The sequence below is a fragment of the Canis lupus genome, chromosome 36 (genome assembly GCF_011100685.1).
Source record: "Canis lupus familiaris isolate Mischka breed German Shepherd chromosome 36, alternate assembly UU_Cfam_GSD_1.0, whole genome shotgun sequence".
NCBI classification, from domain to species: Eukaryota; Metazoa; Chordata; class Mammalia; order Carnivora; family Canidae; genus Canis; species Canis lupus.
In genome coordinates, this window is record NC_049257.1 from 11,280,581 (window position 1) to 11,304,361 (window position 23,781).

At 41.2% G+C, this 23,781-nt stretch overlaps 1 pseudogene; it reads left to right on the forward strand.

Moving 5' to 3' along the window:
• The first annotated feature begins 7,853 nt into the window (after positions 1-7,853).
• Positions 7,854-7,931, forward strand: LOC119867881 (annotated as a pseudogene).
• The last annotated feature ends 15,850 nt before the right edge of the window (positions 7,932-23,781 follow it).

Below are 23,781 nucleotides of genomic sequence, written 5' to 3' on the forward strand. Positions count from 1 at the left end.
TGACTCTGAGATCAAGAGCCAAATGTTCAACTGACTGAGGCAGTTAGCACCCCGTGTGTCATAGTTTCTAATATTAAGTGAACAAGCCATATGTGTGTGTGTGTGTGTGTGTGTGTACAGAGAAAATGTATTCTTTATTTTTAAAAGTGACTGGATGTTAGCTTTACAGCCATTAGATGGAAACATCATAATTCATCCTAGGCACTCTTCTTTTAAACTATATATTGACCAAAAGTAAGTATGTGCAAAGTGTCTGTTTACTCATGGTAATAGCCAATGCAGCAAACAGGTACTCAAACCAAAAGCAAACTTTGTTGGCCTTTGGATTAAAAAGTATTTTTATCTGATTAATTGTATTCTATTTTGAGAAATAGATGAACTGAGTGTCCAAGAGACATTGTATCACAGTGAAAAGAGCATGATCATCAGTCAAGCCACTTGGCTCTATTGCTCACAAGCTGTGTGACATTGGGAGTATTTGTTAACTTCTCTTCATCTCAATTTCTTCACTTGTAGAATGAGAATGATAACATACCATGACAGAGACCATTAGTTTTATCCCAATATCCATTCTTCCTTTATGAGCTAAAATTCCCCAAACATTAGCTAGACACCAGGATGCCCAAAGTGAAGTCTACATTTTCAGTCTCCCTTGCAGTTAGATGTGTTTATGTGATTAATTTCTCCCCAAAGAGGTGAAAATAGAGGTGGTGCCTGAAACTTCCAGAAGTTTCCCTAAAGAAAGAGGGAGATTGCCTTTTGGCTTCCCTTTACTCCCTTTCTGCAGGTTGGGATTCAGACACAGCAAGTGGAGCTGAATCAGTCATCTTGAAAAATGAGAAGCAAGCAGAGTGGGGAGCATAGCACAGCAAGAGCAGGAGCTTGGGTCACTTATGATTATGACATCACCACAAACACCCTAGATCATTTGACCACGGTTTTAGAGAAGAAAAAAATGCATATTTCTATTTTGTTTGAGATGTTATTTATTTTCTGTTACTTGCTGCTGAACCTAATGTGTGCCTAATCCGTTGGGCCATTTTAAAGATTAAATGGGATAGTATATGTCAAGCACTTTGTATGCAAGTTCCTGGCATAGGGGAATGTCAGTGTCAATATCTGATCACTGCTATTATTACTAGGATAAAATAGCTTCATTATAGTCACTCTAAGGGTCAAATGAAAAATACAAGTGAATATGCTCTTTTATCTCTAAATCTTAAAGTTACTGTCTAAATGTTGGTCATAATTGTCATCATCATTATTAAATCATTATAAGGAATTAGCTAACTGCTAGCACACTCTACTTGGATCAATCTATCTAGGTCAATAAAAAAATAGACACAGACTTGTTAGGTTTACTTAGTTTTAGTCGATTGTGAATGTTTAGAGGCTTGTCATTATATTAATGCTTTAAAACTTTGATGAAATACTCATTTGAGTAATATAAAGGAAATATATAGACTCCAATGAAACTATGACATCTTTTATTCCTTTACTTTTACCTTTAAAAAGTTTTCCATTACAAAACTCAATGTAGTGTTTGTGGTTAAAATCAAGTACAATTACAAAAACTTGAGTAAAGTAAAAGAGGAATCTATCTCCTTCCTTTAGAATGAACTATATTAACAGTTTAATTCAGAATTCCTTGTGAGTAAATATTTTTTTGTCATGTGACATAGATATACACTTTCTCTTTACAAAATAAATGTAATCATTTTTGCGGGAACTTCAAAATTGCAGAAAAGAAACTTTTCCAATAGCTTTTGGGTTTTGTTTTCATTTTGTTTTCCAATTTAAAATAGCCCTTGAGGGCAGCCCGGGTGGCTCAGCGGTTTAGCACCTGCCTTCAGCCCAGGGCCTGATCCTGGATACCCGGGATTGAGTCCCACGTCGGGCTTCCTGCATGGAGCCTGCTTCTCCCTCTGTCTGTGTGTCTGCCTCTCTCTCTCTCTCCTCTCTGTGTATTCTCGTGAATAAATAAATAAAAATCTTAAAAAAATAAAAATAAAATAAAAATAAAAAAATAAAATAGCCCTTGAACATCATCCCATGTCAGTACATATCCGTCTAGCTCATTTTGAAACATCTTCTAGTGAGTCATTTAAACTTTTTACTTATTAGTTATTGTAAAGTTATTTGAAACAAAGGAGATTGCCCTTGAAATAAAATAATAGTAGGCAGCAACTCTAAGCCCTGTGAGGGTTTCATTAGATGATTCAGGAGAGTGCTTAGCAAAAAGTCTGCTCATAGTAAATGATTACTAAGTATATAAACCATTATGGTATTGATAATAATAATAATTAAAGTTGGTCATTTCTCTGAGCTCCACCTCAATAAGTTGCTATTGTCAAAGAAGTGGTTTCTTATCCCCTATATCTATAAAACATTACTTAATATATATTAATATTCCTCATACTCTCAGTTTAGACCCTGCTTGGGCTCTGTTGTATGGTGGAGGTGGGTGTCATGTTCTGGAGGACTGTCAGACTCCAGCTGATTCTCTCCAGGATCTGCTCAGCCTTTGATTATCCAGCAGAGTGCCAAAACTGAACAAAAAAATATAGACTTCCCATCTGCCAGCTGCTGAGGCAGCAAAGAAGGCATTTAGCTTCTAGGGCATTTGGGAACCTAAATGATCCCTTGTCAAAAGGAGAGACGCCTGCTGGGTTGGACCTTCAGGATCAGTGGGGATTAAATGGGCCTAATGGCTCCTGAATAGCTACCAGGCAACTGGTGACACAGCATGCTCTGGGGAGATGAGTCACAGGGTGCAGTGGATAGCAAGTCCCAGGGAGGAACCAGCTGGGGGTGTCAGCTTCCAGGAAGGGGACTAGCTGATATGGATTGATGGCTCCGTAGCAGAAGCTAGATCACTCGGAAGGGGCAAATGAGATATCCACCTTGATAGATGGTAGCCTTCACCTTGTAAATCTGTTAATTATGCCACTCTCCAAATGTCTTAAATATAATTATACCAGAGCCTGAACAAAAGACTGAATAAAGGAAAAAAATGAAATCAGATTACTTTGTACAAATACACATTCTGCCTTCAAAAATGTTAGGTGCTCAGGTAAATAATATTAGAAATAAATCCAAGAGCACCTCATTTTCTAAAACTGGAGTATTCAGGAATTTATATGTATTTGAGGTTGGTAGTATCTTTTTTCAGAACATTTCTGATTTCTTGTGAAGCTGGAGCCTTGAATGGTCATACCAGAATCAGAAATAACACTGTTTCAGCTGCATCACATACTTTTTCACTCTTGTAGCATTCCAGGCCCTGAAATCCATCCCTCACTGCTCTTGAAAAACTCTGGGTCTTAAAGAAGGGATGCCTTTCTATAATGGATCCACCAGGAGCCTTTTGATAAACCCCAGAAAGTCTTGGCTGGTGGAGGTCCTCAACTAGCTGAGAGAGCTAGGTTTGGATCTCAGCACAAGTGCTTGCCGCCTCCACCATCATACTTGTTTATATGAAGCCATTCTCAAGCCTTTAAAGTCATGGTATCATGGAATTTAGAACTTGGCAAATATCTTAGAAATTGCCAATTTGAGCTAATTTTATAGATGAGATAACTGAGCCATAGAGAAGAGTTTTGCCCAAGTTTAGATGGCTAATAATTTTATTCAATGACATTATAATATAATCTTTTATGAGTTTGTTCACAGTCCCATTTTTACTAATGTATCACTAACACTTTACTGTGTATTTATTAAGGTTTAAGCTGTAATTTCAAGTAGACAGGTGAAAATAAAGGCAATTCTGCTTACTGTTTAGGTCATAAAAAATGTTGGTTCCTAGTACAGACTTTCATATTCTGCTATTTTACTACTATTCAAGATTTTCAGTTAAAATGTTGTGATCAGGGATCACTGGATGGATCAGGGGTTTAGTGCCTGCCTTCGGCCCAGGGCATGATCCTGGAGTCCCAGGACTGAGTCCCACATCAGGCTCCCTGCATGGAGCCTGCTTCTCCCTCTCCCTCTGCCTGTGTCTCTGCCTCTGTGTGTGTGTGTGTTTCTCATGAATAAATAAATAAAATCTTTAAAATAGAATAATATAAAATGTTGTGATCAACCACATGCAGAAGAATGAAACTGGACCATTTCCTTACACCATACACAAAAATAGACTCAAAATGGATGAAAGATCTAAATGTGAGACAGGAATCCAGCAAAATCCTAGAGGATAACACAGACAGCAACCTCTGGCTGTGATCTCAGCTGCAGCAACTTCTTGCTAGACACGTCTCCAAAGGCAAGGGAAATAAAGGCAGAAATGAACTATTCGGACTTTTGCACAAAAGCACAAAAAGCTTTAGCGTAGCAAAAGAAACAGTTGACAAAGCCAAAAGACAATCGACAGAATGGGAGAAAGTATTTGCAAATGATTCATCAAATAAAAGGCTAGTAGCCAAAATCCATGAAGAACTTATCAAAGTCAACACCCAAAGAACAAATAACCCAATCAAGACACCTTGACTTTCTCTCTGATAACATTTGTGACACCATATTGTAGCTGTCATTTAGATTTTGATTCCCTATAACCTGTAACCTCTATCAAATGAAAGAGCTGATTAAGAGCGGTACAAATAAATGTAAAGAATTAAATAGTTACAAAGTATATAAAAATTTACCATTACAATTCATAATTACAAAAATTAATTTACAAAGTCCTGAGATTTCTAACTAAGTAGGACAGAACATAAAACTCGTTATTGGAGTTCCCTGGCTTTGCCTTTATGTGTCTATTTACATGTGGGGGTGTTGGAGATGTGTGGCAGCCATCATCCAGGGGAGCCCCCATGTTTCCTGCCTCTTGAGGTTCACACCTTTCTCTCTCTCCCCTAGCCCGTAGCTAGGATCTTTGACCTTCTTCTAACCAATGAATGAGGTGTCACTCTTGAGATTATGTTACCTTATAGAAGACTGTCTGGCAACAGACTATTCTAGAGGCTTAGAGACGGAAGCCACAGGAAAGCCCATGTGGCAAGGAGCTGCAGGTGGCCTCTAGGAAATGGGGGTGGCTGCTAGGAACTCAGGGCAACATCCAGCTGACACACAACAAGCCAGGATCTTCAGTCCTACAACGACAAGGAAATGAGTTCTGCTGACAACCTGAATAAACTCGGAAGAAGATTCTTCCCAATTTAAGCCTCCAGGTAAGAACAAAGCCCAGCTGACACCTTGCTTGCAGCTTTGTAAGACTTTAAGCAAAAGACCCAACAAGGTCATGCCTAGACTCCAGACTCACAGAAATTGTGAAATAATAAATATGTGGTGTTTTAAGCTCTGAAATTTGTGGTAATTCATCACACAGCAAGAGATGACTAATATAAGGTGTTAGTTTATAAAGATGTTACATAAATAACTAGCCCCCCATTGGAAGGAAGAAAGGAAGGATGGAAGGGAGAAAGACATATAACTTGAGTTAAAGTTTCTAGATTTTTTTTTTTAAAGATTTTATTTATTCATGATAGTCACAGAGAGAGAGAGAGAGAGAGAGGCAGAGACACAGGCAGAGGGAGAAGCAGGCTCCATGCACCAGGAGCCCGACGTGGGATTCGATCCCGGGTCTCCAGGATCGCGCCCTGGGCCAAAGGCAGGCGCCAAACCGCTGCGCCACCCAGGGATCCCAAGTTTCTAGATTTTTAAAAAAAGATTTATTTGGTCATTTTTAAAACAAGTATAGAAAACACCCAGAGAACTTATTTTTAAAAACTTTAAGAATATAGCAAACATCAAATATTTATCCGACCTGGGGGGTTTAGGCAAATTTTTATGGATGAATTCTGAGAATAAGATCTTAAGAAGACAGGGGATTTATGTTTGTGTTCAGGCAAAGTTCTCCCTAAACCTTCCCAAACATACAGTGACGAAGATGACATGAATACCATGAGCTTCCATTTAGTGTGTGCCTCATAAATGTCACACAGAATAGGAAACAACTGACTCTTATGGAGCACTTGCAAGTAATTGTCCATGTAATGTACTGTGAACTTTATATAAATAATCCTATAGTAAATAACAAGCCTCTCATAATAAGCCATGAGTATTATTCCCCCCATTTTATGCACAGACATGTGTGCTCACATGCTTAGCCTGCATGCAAAAAGAGACACACAGAGATAGTGCTTTGCTCCAAGTCAACCAGCAATGAAGTTGTGAAACTGTGATTCAGATACGTAATTAACAGTCTTCCCTACCTGGAAATTTCCCCAAACAATCTGATTTCCAACTTTCATGCCATATTTTAAGCCAAACGTTGCTGCTGATGTGAAAAAGGCAACTCACAGAAGAGAACTGCAAGTGGCTCATAAGTATGCAAACGATCACCCTCACTAGCAGGCAGAGAAACGTTTATATTCATTGGGTTGGTAAAAATTAAAACTTTCCATAATACCAAGTGTTGGTGAGTCTTGGGAACCCTTGTGCAAGGCTAGTGGCTACCTAGAACTGATGAGATAAATTTGAAGTATTTGGAAAGATTCACCCTGTGTATATCCGAGACCTAACACTAGGCCCAGCTACTTAGGTTATAGAAGCTGGGACCTGGTGTCAACCTAGATCTGTCGTTGGAGGAATGGCTAATTAAAATGTGTTGGATGCCTCCTATGAAATAAAATGCGGTGTTTAGAAGCAATGAGTTAGTACACAGGATCATCTTAAAAATACATCACTGAATGAATAAAAAGTATGCAAGAGATCTACAGTACCACATATATATTAAGACATGCATACATATAACCAGTTTATATATTTTTAAAAGACATTTACAGTAATCTATATTGAACTCATTAAAAATGGCTGGCTATAGGAGAGGGAAAGATGGTGGAGGTGGGTGGGGGGAAGAGAGAATAAATTGAAAGGAAAAAACATATGAAAGAAAATAAAGGTAGGATATTGACCAGACTAATAATTGTTAATTATGAACTGAAGGGTCTGATTAGCACATCTCTCAGCATTTGAGATCCCTCAAAAGATAACTAAAAATGCTGTGGAATAAAGCTTTATTGTTATTGGCTAAAGACCTTATACTGATTTGGGATATTTGAAATTAAAAATATGGGTACTCGACTTTTTACTGGGAAGAAGAATCACATCAGGATAATGCACTCTCAAATGCTGAGGGGAATAGAGATTTTTTTTTTCTAAAAATAAAGTGGGTAATTTCTTAGATTTGTACTTGGAGAAAACACACTGACAAATGTTTTGGCAAGGTGTTAGAACTTGTGCGTTAGTCTTATCTTAATGGAAGAGAATCTGATGGAATCATTATATCTGAGCAGAGCAGTCTTAAAGAAATGTTCTTTCTCTATATAAACAGCCAGAAGAGACTTTCAGCCTGGTCATGGTGCATCCCACTTATATACTCTCTAATTTAGATACTCTCTAACTGTGGGATCATACGTCTATATGAATTTGCAGCTCAACAAGGCAGGGCACATCAATGGATTGTTTTTTTTTTTATCCTAGTCCTGAGTTCACAAGGAAGAAATTACAAGGAATAGTTGATGTTTGCCTTTTCCAAACCATTACACATATTTGACATTGTTCAGACATGTGGTTCAGAATACACTTTCAATCTAGTATTTTAGAACTCACTTAGGAAGTGACAAATTATAAATGAACGAACGAATGAATGAATGATGAACAAATAAACTAATAAAAGCAAGGAAAACAAAATAGAAAATACAAGGTACATGTCTTTGCTATAAATACAATTATCACGCTTGGCTATGAATTTGAGGGACTATGTTCCATAATAAATGCTATCATTTGGCTGAAAAGAATTTTTGCCTATTTGACAAGTAGTAGATAGATGGGGGAAGAAGAAAAGGTGAATAAGGAATTTAGTGACACAGAGAACACTAGCATGGACCCTGCACAAGGATGACACTCAAATTCATGAAGCATTCCATATTACAAAAAAAAAAAAAAAAAAAGGAAATTACTCCATTTTTCTATATCTTTGGGGAATGATGAGATGTTTTATATAAGAGATTCATCACTTAACCTGATGACTACTTCTTTTTAGTTCACTCACCTCTTTTTTTTTTTTTTTAATATAAACACTTTCTGTAGAACTTTCTAGTTTGTACAGTGAATAGAAATTAATGATATACCTTTAAGCATAGGATCTCCAAGTATCCATCAACTATTTTACTGTGATGTAACATAGTAATGTCCGTCAGGGCCTTTGGGGAGTAAAGGCTTAGCATCATACAAATCCCATTAAACTCCACATGTTTACAAAGTTCGTTTGCCTTTTATTGGTATCTCCCTTCTCAGTCTTCTGTCGTTTCCTCCTCTATGATTGTTTTAGCTGTTTTACCCTTTCTTGGCCATCCCCATGCTAACCACATTGACATGCTCTCCCATCAGAAAAGAATCCATGGGGCAGCCCCGGTGGCTCAGCTGGTAGCGCCCCCTTCAGCCCAGGGTGTGATCCTGGAGACCTGGGATCGAGTCAGGCTCCCTGCATGGAGCCTACTTCTCCCTCTGCCTGTGTCTTTGCCTCTCTTTCTCTCTCTCTCTCTGTGTCTCTAATAAATAAATAAAATCTTAAAAAAAAAAAAAAAGAAAAGAATCCATGGACTTTGTGACAACCATGTAGAGTAGTTATTTCTTCTTACTTCCTGCTGTGTATCCACCTCAAATACCCAGGGGAAATTCTAAAAGCATAGTGGTATCCAGATTGGAAAATCCTTTCTGATTGAAATTATTTTAAATCAAACTGTGATGACTTTTATTAGGATTTCCTGTCTGCTGATAGATAAATGTGCTCCATTTGGACTGTATAGTTCATTTCATTCTACAAGGTGATCAACCAGGACACCAGATAAAATTTTATCGGTATCTACTTTATCGTGCTACTCCTGCATGTTACTAGTGAGTTCCAAATAAGTTTTATTTTCTTTGCTCTCTTCTGCTAACTCCAAAATTTTCCAGAGGCTAATAAAATCTGAATCTTAATAAGGTCCTAGCTATAGCAACAGCAAAACTTAGCATAGCTGAAGAGATATGAATAAAACTTCCCAGGCTTTTTTCTCATTAGAATGCTACTCTCCAGAGACATAGAGTAAGCCTCATGAATGAAGCTCTCTCTCTATATCTACATGCTTAACTGTAACAAAATTTCAGTGAGCAACTTTTCATTGGAGGCCCTCTAAAGTTGATCTTTTAGCATGGCCTACATAAACTATGACCCACAAACATAAACCTTTCAAACACTAAATACAATGCCCTGTTCATAGTAGGTACTTTATAAATAGTAGAGCTCCACTTCCCTTTCTTTACTCCTTAAAATAACCTCAGTCAGTAAACATTTCAACCTCATTTTTCAGAATGGAAATTAAAAATAACAATAACCACTCAGCCCAACTTGGTCAGAATGAAAGAAGGTACATCCGACTACCCACGCTGGTTACAGCAGCTCAGTGGTAAAACAATTTCTGAACTGGTCTGCATTCTTCCAACTTAGAGGCTTCCTTAAGTATTGGCCACCATCCCTCTTTGCAGAACTGTAACTGCTAGAGTTGAGGAAGTGTTGGGAAGTCTGGGCTGTGCCCCATGTCATGCGCTGCCAAGTCAACCAGATGGCCATCAGAACAGCGTGAGGACAACTGAATGCCCACATGAGTGATTCTGAGTTTGTAAGCACAGTCAGAGTGTACACAGGAGAGCAACGCTTAAAAGGTCTAAAAAGCCTAAACTGCAATATGCTGGACTCCCACAGTCACACTCCAATTCAATAAGATTTTTGATCAGTATTAATGAAAGGTCTTTTCAGGGCTTCACGTGTTATTTTCCTTAAAGGAACAAAGGAACAATTCCTATCTTAGTTCTTTAATATTATTAAAAAATAATGTAAACTCTGGTGCCATACTGAGACAATGTTTCTGTGTAAATCTAACATTTATTACACTTTCAAGTCACAAATACGATTATATCACAAATTTACATGCAATGCATAGTCCCTAAAGAAAGAATTCCATTCCTTAAAAAAAATGACAAAGCATTTAGGCATATTTCTGAGCAGTAACATTCAAATAAAGATTACCAACAAGTGATAAGTGACCATTTCCAATGAAGAAAACCACAGAAAACAATTGAATCAGTTTACCATTTGTAGCAGAAATAAAATAATCCATACCTGATGTATTCTGTGATACTTTAATAACTTCCCAATCATGGAAAATGCAAAAAATAAATGTGTGTGTATCTAATACTTGTCTTCTGATATGCATGTAAGTACAAGAACTCTCATGGCAATCAAAAGTTGTATGAAATTTTTAAATTTGATTTAGGAATGTTCAGTGGAAAGCCACTTTTAAAGCATCATATGACAATAATTAAAACATCTACAGTTGATTAAATTTAAGAATATTCTTTTACTTTCCACCTTGAAGGTCAATAATTAATTCATGTTATTATAATTTATTTGTAATTTACCTCAATTTAATACTTGCAGAATTAACATATCTGCAACTTATCTTTCTGTGATTCAAAGTTCTTTCTAGGTTTCTGAAAATATTGATATTTTCTTCCCCTTGTATAGAGGAGTTACTTTTTTGGAGGTGGGGAGTTGCTTTAAAAAAAAATCCCACATGTGAAACATGAGTGGGCATCCAATTACACACTATTTTAGTTTAAAATGAGAGGGGATGGTGGTGGGAAATACTCACAAAAAGATATTTGTCATGCAGACTCTTCAATTCTTTCATTTTATATTTTCTTTCTTTTTCCCTCCTTAATGAATGAGAGGAAAATAAATCTTTGGCGTTCCAAGGAAGTGATTCTGAAGTGGAACCTCCATCAGATCATCTAGAACGACTGTCCACCAACATTATATTAAAGGCAGTAAATAAGGTTGTTCCTAAGGCTCTGAAAGCCAGAGCTTCCGTCAGTGGCCATGACTGAGGCTCATCATGGTTTGGACACTGCAGCTGAAACCTCAAGACTTATGCACTGAGCAACAATGAAGATATTGTACAATCAACTAGGATTACAGTGAAGAAAAACAAAGTGCTTTCAGATTGTAAAAGAAAATGATCATCACGAGGAAAGGGAAGTCACTGTTGGATTTAAAAGGCAACCAGAGAAAAATAAAAACAAAAATAAATATAAAACATCAGCACCCTACCCCAGAGGATGTTAAAATCACAAAGAAAATTTTCCAAAGGAAATCTAAGAAGCTCACAGATGAAAAAGCATTCACACAATCCATTTTAGCATGTGCACTCTGCTAAATGGTCTGCAAAATTAGAAAAAGAAACTGATTCATTGTCGAGGTGCATTATCTGAGAGAGTACACAGTGTCCAGAAATTCTGTTGCTTCTTTCATCAGAATCAATGTGAGGTTTGCATTAGTAAGGATGGTGAAGTTATTTTATAAGAAGAAGAGAAGGAGGAGGAGAGGGAGGAGGGGGGCAGAGGAGAGGAGGAAGGGAAGAAAAGAAAGCTAGAGAAGGAGTATCAAGCCAAGAAGCAAAAGAGAGGGTCAACAATGTTTATTTCCGAACGCTTGTTGAAATATAATGAAGTGTGTTCTTTTTCCTTCAACTAAGATATAAAAGTTAAAAATCTCCAGGTCTCCAGAAAGAGATTGTTTCTGCAAACGATGCACATTTTAAATACCATTCAATAGCCATTGTTGAGGGACACCTGGGTGGCTCAGTGGTTGAGCATCTGCCTTCCCTCAGGTTGTGACCCAGGGTCTGGGGATCGAGTCCCCACGTTGGGCTCCCTGCAGGGAGCCTGCCTCTCCCTCTGCCTGTGTCTCTGCCCCTCTCCCTCTCTGTGTCTCTCATGAATAAATAAAATCTTTTTTTTTTTTTTTTAAAAAAAGCTATTTTTGAAATCTGGCTCATGAAAACCTTGCCAGAGGGGAGGGGCAAAACGGGCGAAGGGAGCAGAAGATACAGGCTTCCAGTTCTGCAATGAAAAAGTCACGAGGATGAAAGTTACAGCACAGGGAACATAGTCCGCGGCATTGACCAGTCCTGTGTGGTGACAGATTGTAGCTACACTTGTGGTGAACATAGTCTAGACTTGTCCAATCACTATGTCCTATATCTGAAGCTAATACAACACTGTGTCTCAACTATTCTTCAGTACAAAAAAAAAAAAAAAAAAAGTCAAAAAAGCTGCAGTTACACATTTCATGAGGCAAAGGACATGAGGCTCCCCAGTTAGTTGTGCAATATCTTGCCACTGTTTTGTTTCAGGCACACCTGAGTCAAAATCTGCAACAGGGGTTCTTGTCCTTTTATGTCCCATTACACCTGATGCAAGTATTATTCTCCTAGCAGTAACAGGCACCACTACAGTAATCATGAATCCTTTCAGAGAAGTTGATGTTAAGCATTAGAACTTTTTAGTGGGAAATTGAGAAGGGGCTGCAGCTTTAAACATGTTGCTCAGGAGCTTCTGATAGGACACCCAGGTGTTGTAAGCCTTTCCCCTTTTGAGAATCACCAATCTTCTCAAAGGTTATAAACTCCTTTCCCTCTTAAGAATAGCTGATCTTTGAAGATAAAGAATTCACTTTTTTTTTTCTCCATGCCAGGTTAACAAGCTTCCAAAACATGGATTCACCAACGGCCTTCACTAACCCACATTTGGTAGGGCTTGAACTTTGAGATATATATATATATTTTTTTTTCTTATAGCAATGAAAGACTTATACCTATCCATCACTTCGTTGTGATCACCAGCAGAAGAAAGTTGTCTGGGACTAAGGGTATAGACAGGCCATGGGATAGAATATAGTTTCACTTTGGCCTATCCGTTCAGCAATTCTAACCAAAGCTAATATACCACAGATCAAAGTCATATGTTTACAGTGATATTAATGACAACCTCCGTTCTAAGTAAATTATCTGGGCCTTTCATTCAGATGTTTGGATCTTAGGAAGATGAAGGAAGCAGTCAGGCGAGCCTTGGCTGTGACGACATTCCTTAGCATCACTAGCACCTGAAACAACTAGCTTTGGTAGCCACTTAAGTCTTTAAGTGCTTAATGACTATTTTTCTATCCCAATGATCGAAAAACTGTACAAAAAAGTAATCTCCTTATAGATAGGCATTGCATCCCACCAGTGGATCCTGTAGTAGGCATCTTCTTCTTTAGGATCAAAGCATTCCTTCCCCCAGCTGCCAGGACCCTGGCTGCTGCTGGCTCACAGCCAAGCCCTTTTTTTGGGAATTATCCTTGGCCTAAGATATATCTCTTACTGGAGTCGGGGGAGGGATAGCCTGCACACAATGCAGGGCCAAGAGGAGGGTGGAGCAAGTGAGCAACTGGCCTTGGCGCTCAATTTAAGGGGGAGCCACAAAACTCAGTAGTCAAGTAATATCTTAATGCACTATTTTTAAAAATAAAAAATACAAAGCATCCACGATGATCAACTATCACAATTTTAAATAAAGACAGCATGGGTAATAACCAATTTCTCCTTTTGCCTGAGGCTCCAATATGGCTCCACACAGCACTCTTACTGATCCCATCCTCAATATGTTCGATATTTTGTTCATTGTGGACATTGTATTAATTTAGATTTTGAAAAATAGTGCATTAAAATATTTATCTTGGTTACTGAGTTTTTTGGCACCTCTAAATTTTGTCCTTGAGCAGAGTGACTCCTCTACCTCACCCTAGTCCCAGTCCTGGCAGGTGGTACCATTGCTTGGCTCATTTGCCCTACAGAGAGAGGGACAATGTTGGAGGGCCATCCCATCGACAGAGTCCCTGTAGGACTGGCTGAAGCCTTTCTTGTGACTTCATTGAGGTCCAATCTTTCTTCCCTCATTACCTTCCCAGGGTTATTCCAAAGAACACCCCTATAGGCGAGTCTGTCTCTGCGTGTGTTTCTCCTAAAACATCCCCATAGAAGAGAGGTGAAAATCAAAACTCAGAGAAGCTGTGGACTTGCCCAGGTTCTCACAGTTCCTAAGAGGTGGGGATGAGAACCCAGAAATGTCTCTAACTGGAAGCCAGTGTTCCTCTTTGTAACATCCTATAGACTAGGATCAGAATTTGGGACTATTGTCAAATAGCCAAAGGTCAAGCCCAGACACCAACAATCCCCATGCATTTACCTAACAGTGAAAGCAATCCTCTGATTATGTCAGACCCTGCAGCGGATAGAATAATACCCGCCCCACCTGGCCCACCCTCCAACAAAGATAGCTACATCCCAATCCCCAGAACCAATGTATATGTTAATTGACTTGGGAAAATGGATTTTTCAGATGTGATTACATCAAGGATCTTGAGATGGGCAGATTATACTGCATTTCCAGGTGGGTCCAATATAATAATTATAAGGGTCCTTTTTAGGGAAAGAGATGTGATGATAGAAGCAGAGGACAGAGGGGTGTGACCATGAGCCAAAGAAGAATGCAGGCATCCTCTAGAATCTGGAAAAGTCAAGGAACCGATTCTCCCCTAGAGCCTCCAAAAGAAACAAGGTTCTCCTTCCACCTTGATTTTAGCTCCATAAGACCCATTTGGACTTCTGACCTCCAGAAGTTTGAGAATATAAGTTTGTGCTGTTTTAAGCCGCTCGGTTTGTGGTAACCTGTTACGGCAGCACTAGAAAAGGAAAACGATCCCAAAGGCAGCATCTTTGACCCCACATCACGGCACTGGTCACATCACGCAGAGTTGGAATGAATCCCTAACAGAAATCCGACAGAACCAGCAGAGGAATTTAACAGTAACTTCTCTGTTGTGTTATATGAAAAAAAAAATTTTTTTTTTAAAGAACATGGATATGTGGAAGGATTGATGATCTTGTTCTGGCTCCAGATGGTCATGTTCTCCTAATGACAGATGGAAGTCTAGGACAGGCGGGCTCATCTACATGGGAGGAGGAGAGAAATGATTAATACGAGGAGGCCAGCAAGATCCAAGATCTCTTTGAAGCACGCTTTTTTTGCTTTTCAGATTCTTCACTAATTCTCTTTGAACTGTGAATATTGTTATGTTCCCAATATTTTATCATAGGACCAACTACTCTGTTTTTCCTCTCTCTTCTTGCTACAACTAAAGAGTTTAGAGTTTTAGCTTCTCTTGTACTTACATGAAGATAGACATTTTTTGTTGTTCCTGTCGATTAGATTTTGAGTCTGGTGTGCCACCCGTTTTATTATAAAAAAGCTGAATATATTAAGGAGGCTTTTGTTTGTTTGTTTGTTTGTTTGTTTGTTTGTTTGTTAAAACTCCATATAAGAAAGAGGACAAAATACTTCTGCTAGAAGCCAAAACAAGAGAAGGTGGGGCCCAAGAACATATCTTAAATGGAAACAGAAAACAGTAGGGCTTCACTACAGGGAAGAAAGGGGTGCTGTCATTGGAATGGACAAGAAAAAGGGAGAGGAAAGTACTGTGTGTCTGTAAACGAGGGCTGGGACAGGGAGGAGAAGGGGTCAGGGGAGGTGGTGATATCGGAGTAGATGGGACCTCGAGCAGGCTTGCCATGATGTTCTCACCTCAGGTGTGTCCCAGCACGATGTGGAACTGCCGCCAGCAGCCTCGTAGGAGCAGTCCTCACTGGCAAGTATTAGCTTTTATCTAAATAAGCATCACACCAGTGAGAATGGGGAAAATTAACAAGACAGGAAACAATAAATGTTGGAGAGGATGTGGAGAAAGGGGGACCCTCCTGCACTGTTGGTGGGAATGTGAACTGGTGCAGCCACTTGGAAAACTGTGTGGGGGTTCCTCAAAGAGTTAAAAACAGACCTTCCCTATGACCCAGCCATTGCACTGCTGGGGATTTACCCCAAAGATACAGATGCAGTGAAACGCTGGGACACCTGCACCCCAATATTTATAGCAGCAATGGCCACAATAGGCAAACTGTGGAAGAAGCTTCAACATCCATCAACAGATGAGTGGATAAAGAAGATGTGGTCTGGGGATCCCTGGGTGGCGCAGCGGTTTAGCGCCTGCCTTTGGCCCAGGGCGCGATCCTGGAGACCCGGGATCGAATCCCACGTCGGGCTCCCGGTGCATGGAGCCTGCTTCTCTCTGCCTGTGTCTCTGCCTCTCTCTCTCTCTCTCTCTCTCTCGCTCTCTGATGACTATCATAAATAAATAAATTAAATAAAAAAAAATTAAAAAAAAAAAGAAGAAGATGTGGTCTGTATACACAGTGGAATATTCCTCAGCCATTAGAAACGACAAATACCCACTATTTGCTTCGACGTGGAGGGACCTGGAGGGTATGATGCTGAGTGAAATAAGTCAATCGGAAAAGGACAAACATTATATGGTCTCATTCATTTGGGGGAATATAAAAATTAGTGAAAGGGAATAAAGGGAAAGGAGAGAAGATGAGTGAAAATATCAGTGAGGGGATCCCTGGGTGGTGCAGCGGTTTGGCGCCTGCCTTTGGCCCAGGGCGTGATCCTGGAGACCCCGGATCGAATCCCACGTCGGGCTCCCGGTGCATGGAGCCTGCTTCTCCCTCTGCCTCTCTCTCTCTCTCTGTGACTATCATAAATAAATAAAAATTAAAAAAAAATATCAGTGAGGGTGACAAAACATATGAGACTCCTAACTCTGGGAAATGAACAAGGGGTGGTGGAAAGGGAGGTGGGCGGGGGGTTGGGTGACTGGGTGATGGGCACTGAGGGGGGCACTTGGCGGGATGAGCCCTGGGTGTTATGCTATATGTTGGCAAATTGAACTCCAAGAAGAAAGAAAACTTTGCTAGCATCCCCAAAGGCCAAATAAATAAATAAATAAATAAGCATCTCCTGACATCGACGGGAGCCCAAGAAAAGTGGGTTGGAGTCCTGGAAACTTGACGGGATGGCATCAACCAATCCTTGGGAGTTGAACGCAACCAGCCTAACGTGGTTACCCTCCCAGGATCTGTCTTTCACCTGAGCTGGGATAATGTTTAATGGCCTCCTTGTACATGATAATAACATGTAAATATAAGGGCTCTCCTGCACAGAGGGGGTATACAGGTCAAAGGTCTTGTTACAGCTCAACATCTTCTTTAAAATAGCTTATTAATCAATATGGAGGAGCCCTGATCATTATGGCTGCCTTTCCCCAGATTTGGAAAAGGATAGGCCCAGACAGTTGTGAAGCCAGGAGACTGTCAGCAAGGCAGGCCCCTCTGAACTCCCAGCTAGCACTGAAGTGGTACAGCACCCCGGTATGTCCCAGTTGGGGTTTTTTAGACATCTGGGTGAAAGAAAACAGATGGGAGAATTATGACTTTGAACAAATAATTTACCACGTTAAAAATTATGGAATCAGTGAAACTTGAGTAATTTTTCCCATTATTTAACTGAAGTTTGTGCTTTTTCATGTAGTTGGTCAGTGATACTAGTGCCTGCGTGCCTTTTTTATTTTTATTTCTTTTCCTTTTTCTTTTTAAAACGATTTTATTTATTTGTTCATGAGAGACACACAGAGAGAGGCAGAGACACAGGCAGAGGGAGAAGCAGGCTCCCTGCAGGGAGCCCCATGTGGGACTCGATCCCAGGACCTCAGGATTATGACCTGAGCTGAAGGCAGATGTTCAACCGCTGAGGCACCCAGGTGCCCCTGCTTGAGTGCCTTGAAAAAATATATATTGTATTGAATACTGTGGAGGAAGATGTGCAAAAAAGGTCAGAGGGCATGCTTATAGTGGAGCCTCTGGGCTGCTTGCCCAGAACTTTCTGTTCCAAAGAGGTAGGCATGGGTTATCTGTTTCACTGGGCGGCCTCTCTCGTGGCCAGAGTGGGAGAGAGGTGGGACCAAGGGGCCGCACATCCGTCCCTGCAAGTGGCTAAACCCCTAACACGGAAGCAGTGAAATGTCTGTGAGAAATGGAGAAGAGCATGTCCTCCCTGTTTGAGCTGCTTCTTTTGTCTGGCACAGATGTCTCCAGTGAACATTGTTGAATGACATGAATTAGCAAATGGAGGCTAGAAGGATGAATGAATACAGACATGCAGAACACAGCAGAGGCAAAGGGCAGAGTCCTGCCCACATTCCAGGCCCTGCTTCCAGGTTTTTCCTGCCTCCAGCTCCAGGGCTGACCTTGGTAGCCCTCCATGAGGCCCTAGGAACCTCCCGTCTACCTTGGGCCATTCTGTGTTGGTTTCTGTTACTTGTAAATTGTAACCACTAGGGACACCTGGGTGGCTCAGTGGTTGAGCGTCTGCCTTTGGCTCAGGTCGTGATCCCAGAGTCCAGGGATCGAGTCCCGCATGAGACTTTCCCACAGAGAGCCTGCTTCTCCCTCTGCCTGTGTCTCTGCCTCTCTGTGTCTTTCATGAATAAATAAAATCTTTAAGAAACTTGTAATCATTCATAATGGAGTTTAGAGTCTACTTTGTGACGAACATGAAAAAAATCTATAGGACTTATTCTCCCTCTTTATATATGTGTATATTTATATGAATGTACACGTGTGCATGTGGGTGTGTGTACAGTATCATGTACATACATGTCTCTCCAAAGGAACCAGATAAATCAGCATCCCTGAGCTCTCTTCCTTATATGTAAAATGAAGGGATTAGATTAAATGATTTGAATTTTTAAGAGGTAATGCTTTCTAGGAATTATGCCAATGATTTGTATAGAAGGTATAACGTTGCCAGAAAACAGTGCCCAAGACAGGCACTTTGGAAATTCTTATATTTTCCGTGTTGTGTCATTGCTGAATACAGTCGGGTGGCTCTTTTGGAAGTGCATTCCGAGGTGGTCGCACATTATTTTAACTCCCTCCACCGAGGCAGCCCTCCAGTCTGATGAAAAGGTGATTGAGGGTGCTGGTAACACCAGTTTGGGCAGAAGGCAAAATTTGGCTGTAAAATAGCAGTGAGGTTCCCCCTGAACCGGCCCTGGAGGCAGACCCCGGGGAGTGCCACGTTGAGACAGAAGGAATCATCCGTGACAATGCGATGCCAGATTGGAAGGTCTGGAGGGGGGATAACCTGCGCAGTCGCTCACACGTGGCTGCCCTCCTTTTGGATGGGACCTCGGTATCCCTCTCACATTAAAGCACAGGGCTGGGCCTGTACCATGTGGTCAATAGGCACTGGGTAACTAAGCCAAATTCCTAGTGACAGCCATGGGTGTTTGAACTTTTATTAGTGTCAGGTGCTTGGCATGTATTTTCTTACTTCACACTGTTGACAATCTTCTTTTAACTCCCATTTCAAACATTAGGAAAGAGGGACTTCAAGAACTTAAGCAACTTGTCCCGAACGCCACTGCTAGAAAGTGGCAGAGGATGTGTCAGGTTGCCTGACTCCAGAGCCCCCCATGCTCTCCTGCCTCCCCCTTCTCAGCCACAATTGGAGGCAAGTGAGAAGGGCACAGGCCTCTGGCCCTCTGCCGGATTTGACCTAGCGGTTGTAAAGACCCTCCATCACCTAATATTGATCTGAGCTGCAACGTTCTCCCGAGGAGCACTGTGTGCCTAGAAAACAAAGTGAGAGGATCGTAAATAAATGGTCCAAAACATTGTGCATAAAAACATTTTCACCGTGCGAAGAAGCTACATGCATTTCTAGCTGTTGTTTTTGACTTTGTATTTTCAGAATGCCTTTAGGGGGTTTAGGGGCAGCGCATCTGCTCTAATGCTCCCGTGTACGTGTCTCGGGGTCCCTGTGGGTGCCACTGGCACACGTTACTGTCTCCCCTTCTCCCATAGGCCTGAAGTTAGGGCAATCCTGCCACCCACCGAAGCTCACCGCTGGAAAGCTAATAGCTTTGGCAAAACAGCAGAGGGGTTGGGTGTTTTTTTTTTTTTTTTTTCAAGTCAGTGTGGGGGAAAAGGGACTGGGACAGGTTCCTCCCAGACGCCTGATTTCTAGCCCGCACACGCCAGCCCGCCCTCCTGCGCCCGAGGAGGAGCCCGCAGCGGCGCCTGCCCGCGTCGCTATGGCAACCGAGGCTCAGCGGGCCGGCGCGGGCCTGGAACAGGACTGGCTTTTAGAACTTGCGGGGAAAGTACGCTTTCATGTGAGAGCAAGGGAAAGGCGAGCGGCTTAATTAACGTGTCTCAGCTCAACATAGGGATACCGGTCCCTTCCGCGGTTGCAGCAGAGCGGGTGCAGCTCTGTTAGGGGATGCGAGGCATCAAAGGGGGGGGCATTTCTCTCGTCGCGTGTGAAGTGTGCAAAGCGGGCAGAAAAGCAGGGACGGGTTGTGTCGGAGCCTCTGCGAAAGGTTTTTCACTTTATAAAACCGTCTCGGCTTGAGAGGGCAGAGAAGCACCGCGCCCCTCCCGCATCCGCAGAGGCGGCCTGGGAGATGCGTTGCTAGGCAACGGCGCGCAGGCCCCGGGCGCCCGGGAATGCGCGCGGCTGACCTGGGGGCAGCGCGGCCCCGGCCCCGGCCCCGGCCCCGGCCCTGCACGCGGGAAATAGCTACAAAACGTAAACACAGAAATAAAGACTCCGGGCCGTGCATCTAACTTATTCAAGCCAAGACCGGGATTCTCTTAATGAAAAATGGCAACAGTATGCAAAAAATAGTAGGTTGAGGGGGAAAACGGTGTTAGTGGCTGTAAATCCAGAAACTTGCATTTTGAATAATCTAGGAAGCAACCCTTCCCCCGTGTTTTTGGAGACGTTGATAACCGCCACGGGAACTATCACAGCAAAGGGTCTGCAAATATGTTATGTTTAAATAACGTAAGGGCAAACAAAAGAGAAACCAGTTTACGATAATGAGACCTGCTACATCTTTTTTTTTTTTTTTCTCTTTTTTTCATGAAAAGCTCAAGTCTCAGTTCTCAGCACCTGATGTTTTTAAGCTCCAGAGTCTCCCATTCTCTTTCCTGCCACTCCATCATTAATGTGACACTGGCTGGTGGGAGAAGGGATGGCATTTATTTTGCAAGTAGATGAATATTTGGAGGGAAATTGCAAAGCTGGTTTATGGAGCAAAACATACTCTTGTCAGCAATAAATTATTTAGTTTGATTTTAAAAATACCTCGTACCACTGCAAAATGCTCATGGCGACACGTTATGATAGGTTGTTAAATTTATCAACATTAAAATCAATCAAAATTGGTGGTGCTCAGGAAGGCAGGGGACTGCAAATCCATCTTCAAGTCTTTCAGTAGTTTTTTTTTTTTTTTTTTTTTTTTTTTTTTGTCATGAGTTTTGGGTGAACCAATTCTGAAACTATTTTAGATGGATTATAGGATTGAAGAAATGAACAAATATGTTGAGGTTGTTGGGACTCAGGGTATCACTGTTGAAGGAGGGATGTACAAATGAAGACTAGGGGAAAGCAAGAAAGAATCCAAAATAAACCAGAAACAGACAAATGGACGTCATTTTGTGATTTCTGAAATATGGGAGTACAGGTGTGCACATGTGTACCCTATGTGTATGTATATACATATGTACGTGTACATATACATGCATGTTTTTTATTTGTTCAGTGTTTAAATTTCTTTTTATTTTCTTAAAGATTTTATTTATTTATTCATGAGAGACACAGAGAGAGAGGCAGAACACAGGCAGAAGGAGAAGCAGGCTCCATGCAGGGAGCCTGACGCGGAACTCGATCCCGGGTCTCCAGGATCACACCCCGGGGCTGAAGGTGGCGCTAAACTGGTGAGCCACCGGGAATGCCCAATTTCTTTTTATTTAAAAAAAATTTTTTTAATGATTTTATTTGGGAGAATGAGCAAGGGGAGGGGAGGAGGAGAGAGAGAGCACAAGCATGGGGAGGTGCAGAGGGAGAAGTAGACTCCCTGTGGAGCAGGGACCTGGACGTGGGGCTGGATCCCAGGATCCCAGGATCATGACCTGAGCTGAAGGCAAATGCTTAGCTGACTGAGCCATCAGGTGCCCTTAAATTTCTTTTTAAAAGTTCTGTTTACTGGAGAAAGAGAGAGAGTGGGCAGGGAGAGGGGCAGAGGGAGAGGGAGAGAATCTCAAACAGACTCCCGGCCTAACAGAGCCTAACATGGGGCTCTATCTCACACCCCTGAGATTGTGACCTGAGCCCAAAGAGCCAGATGCTTAACCAACTGTGCCCCCCGCCCAGGCGCCCCTGCTCCAAGTGTTTAGAAGCAATTTACCCTAGTAGCAGTGAGCACTTAGCAGTAAGATCTTGATCTCTAATACCATTCCTTCACTAAAGTGAACCATGGCTCCTCAGAGAAACTGCTGATTGCAGGCCTGGGGCAGGATAATTAGAAGTTTAACCTAGGACATTTTGTTATGCTAGAAAGTAGGGAAGCACTAAAAAAAAAAAAAAAAAAAAAAAAAAAAAAAAAAGACAGGGACATATCAAAAGGCCACAGGAGCCAGCGTAAAGCAGCTCCTGCTGGCAAAATCTGAAACAATTTGAGCACCAAAATAGGGACATTAATGACTTATGAGTCATTGGGGGGAAAAAAGAATTCATAAATAATAGTCCATAAATAATAGATTAATTCATATAAAGTAAAAGATAATAATAAATAAGAAAGGGAGGGGCTCTTGCTTGCAGTAAAATGCTGAGGGCTGGCTGGTTGGTACATGTGGAGGAAGTGCTGATGATAGACGAGACAGTCTTTTATAACCATCACGGTAAAGAGGCAATCGGGCAAGAATCATGCTAATCTAGGGGATATTTTTGAAGAAGAGTAGACTATTTGTATGATCTAAAAGTGTCTTCTCACAGATTGGTTACTAGTTACAGGGGAAAAAACAAGGTCAGAGTGGGAAAATTTGGCTGGGGAATCAAAATAAATGTCACCAATGAGGACCGATGGACATTGTGTGCTTCCAGAAGATACCCTGAGGACAAGGCATTGCTTATACAGTATTATGGCCAGGTATGCTCAGCGTAAATCTAATCATGAGGAAATATCAGACAATCCCCAAAGGGGGAACAACTCTACAAAAGAAAAGGAAGGGCTGGATGACTGCATCCTTCAAACCTGGCTGTGTTACAAAAGACAGAGAAAGGCTGTGGGAATTGGCCCAGATTGGACCAGACTAAAGACACCTGACAAGCAATGCAGTCCCTGATCCCAGAGTGGAACCGGATGGGATGACAAGGATGCTATAAAGGGTGTTATGGGATCAACTGACAGTCAAGTGGGAGATTAAAAGTACTGTTATCTATGTTAAATTTACTGAAGCTCACAACTGTACTGTGATTGGAGAACATCCCTATTCCTGGGAAACCCACAAGAAAGTACTTAGGAGGACAAGGGCAGGTGTAATATATGCAACTTACTCTCACAATGCTCAGAAAGCAACATTATGTATAGGTATGAGTATGTCAGTGTGTGTGTGCATAAATGTATATATAAACATACATAACCACACAGAGAAGGCACAAAGGATGGAGCCAGTGAGGTGAAACAAAGGCAATATTTTAATATGTAGCTGGGTAAGTGGCAGGTGGGTGCTCTTTGTCTTATTCACGCACCTTCTGTAAGTTTGAAAAGATTTCTAAATGAAAAGTTAAAAGTCAACCAAAAAAGGAAAAAGAAATTCTTTTTTAGTGAAAACAAAACCAATTTGTACTGGAAATAAAATAATGAATGAATATTTGACATTTTAAGAAATCTGTGAAAGCAACAATAATCCAACATATACAAAAAGCTACCACTGGTAACTCCGAGTTACGTGTTTAGCACGGAGAAGTGCTATCAGGATCCAGACACACTCTGTTTGTAACATTTCTTCCTCTTGCCTCTTTGTGGGGCATATGTTCAATCATTTTAACTTTGCTCTTGGGTGTTCTCAAAATCCTGGACTTTCCCAATTCCTAAATTCCCCTCCAAATGCCCCCTGC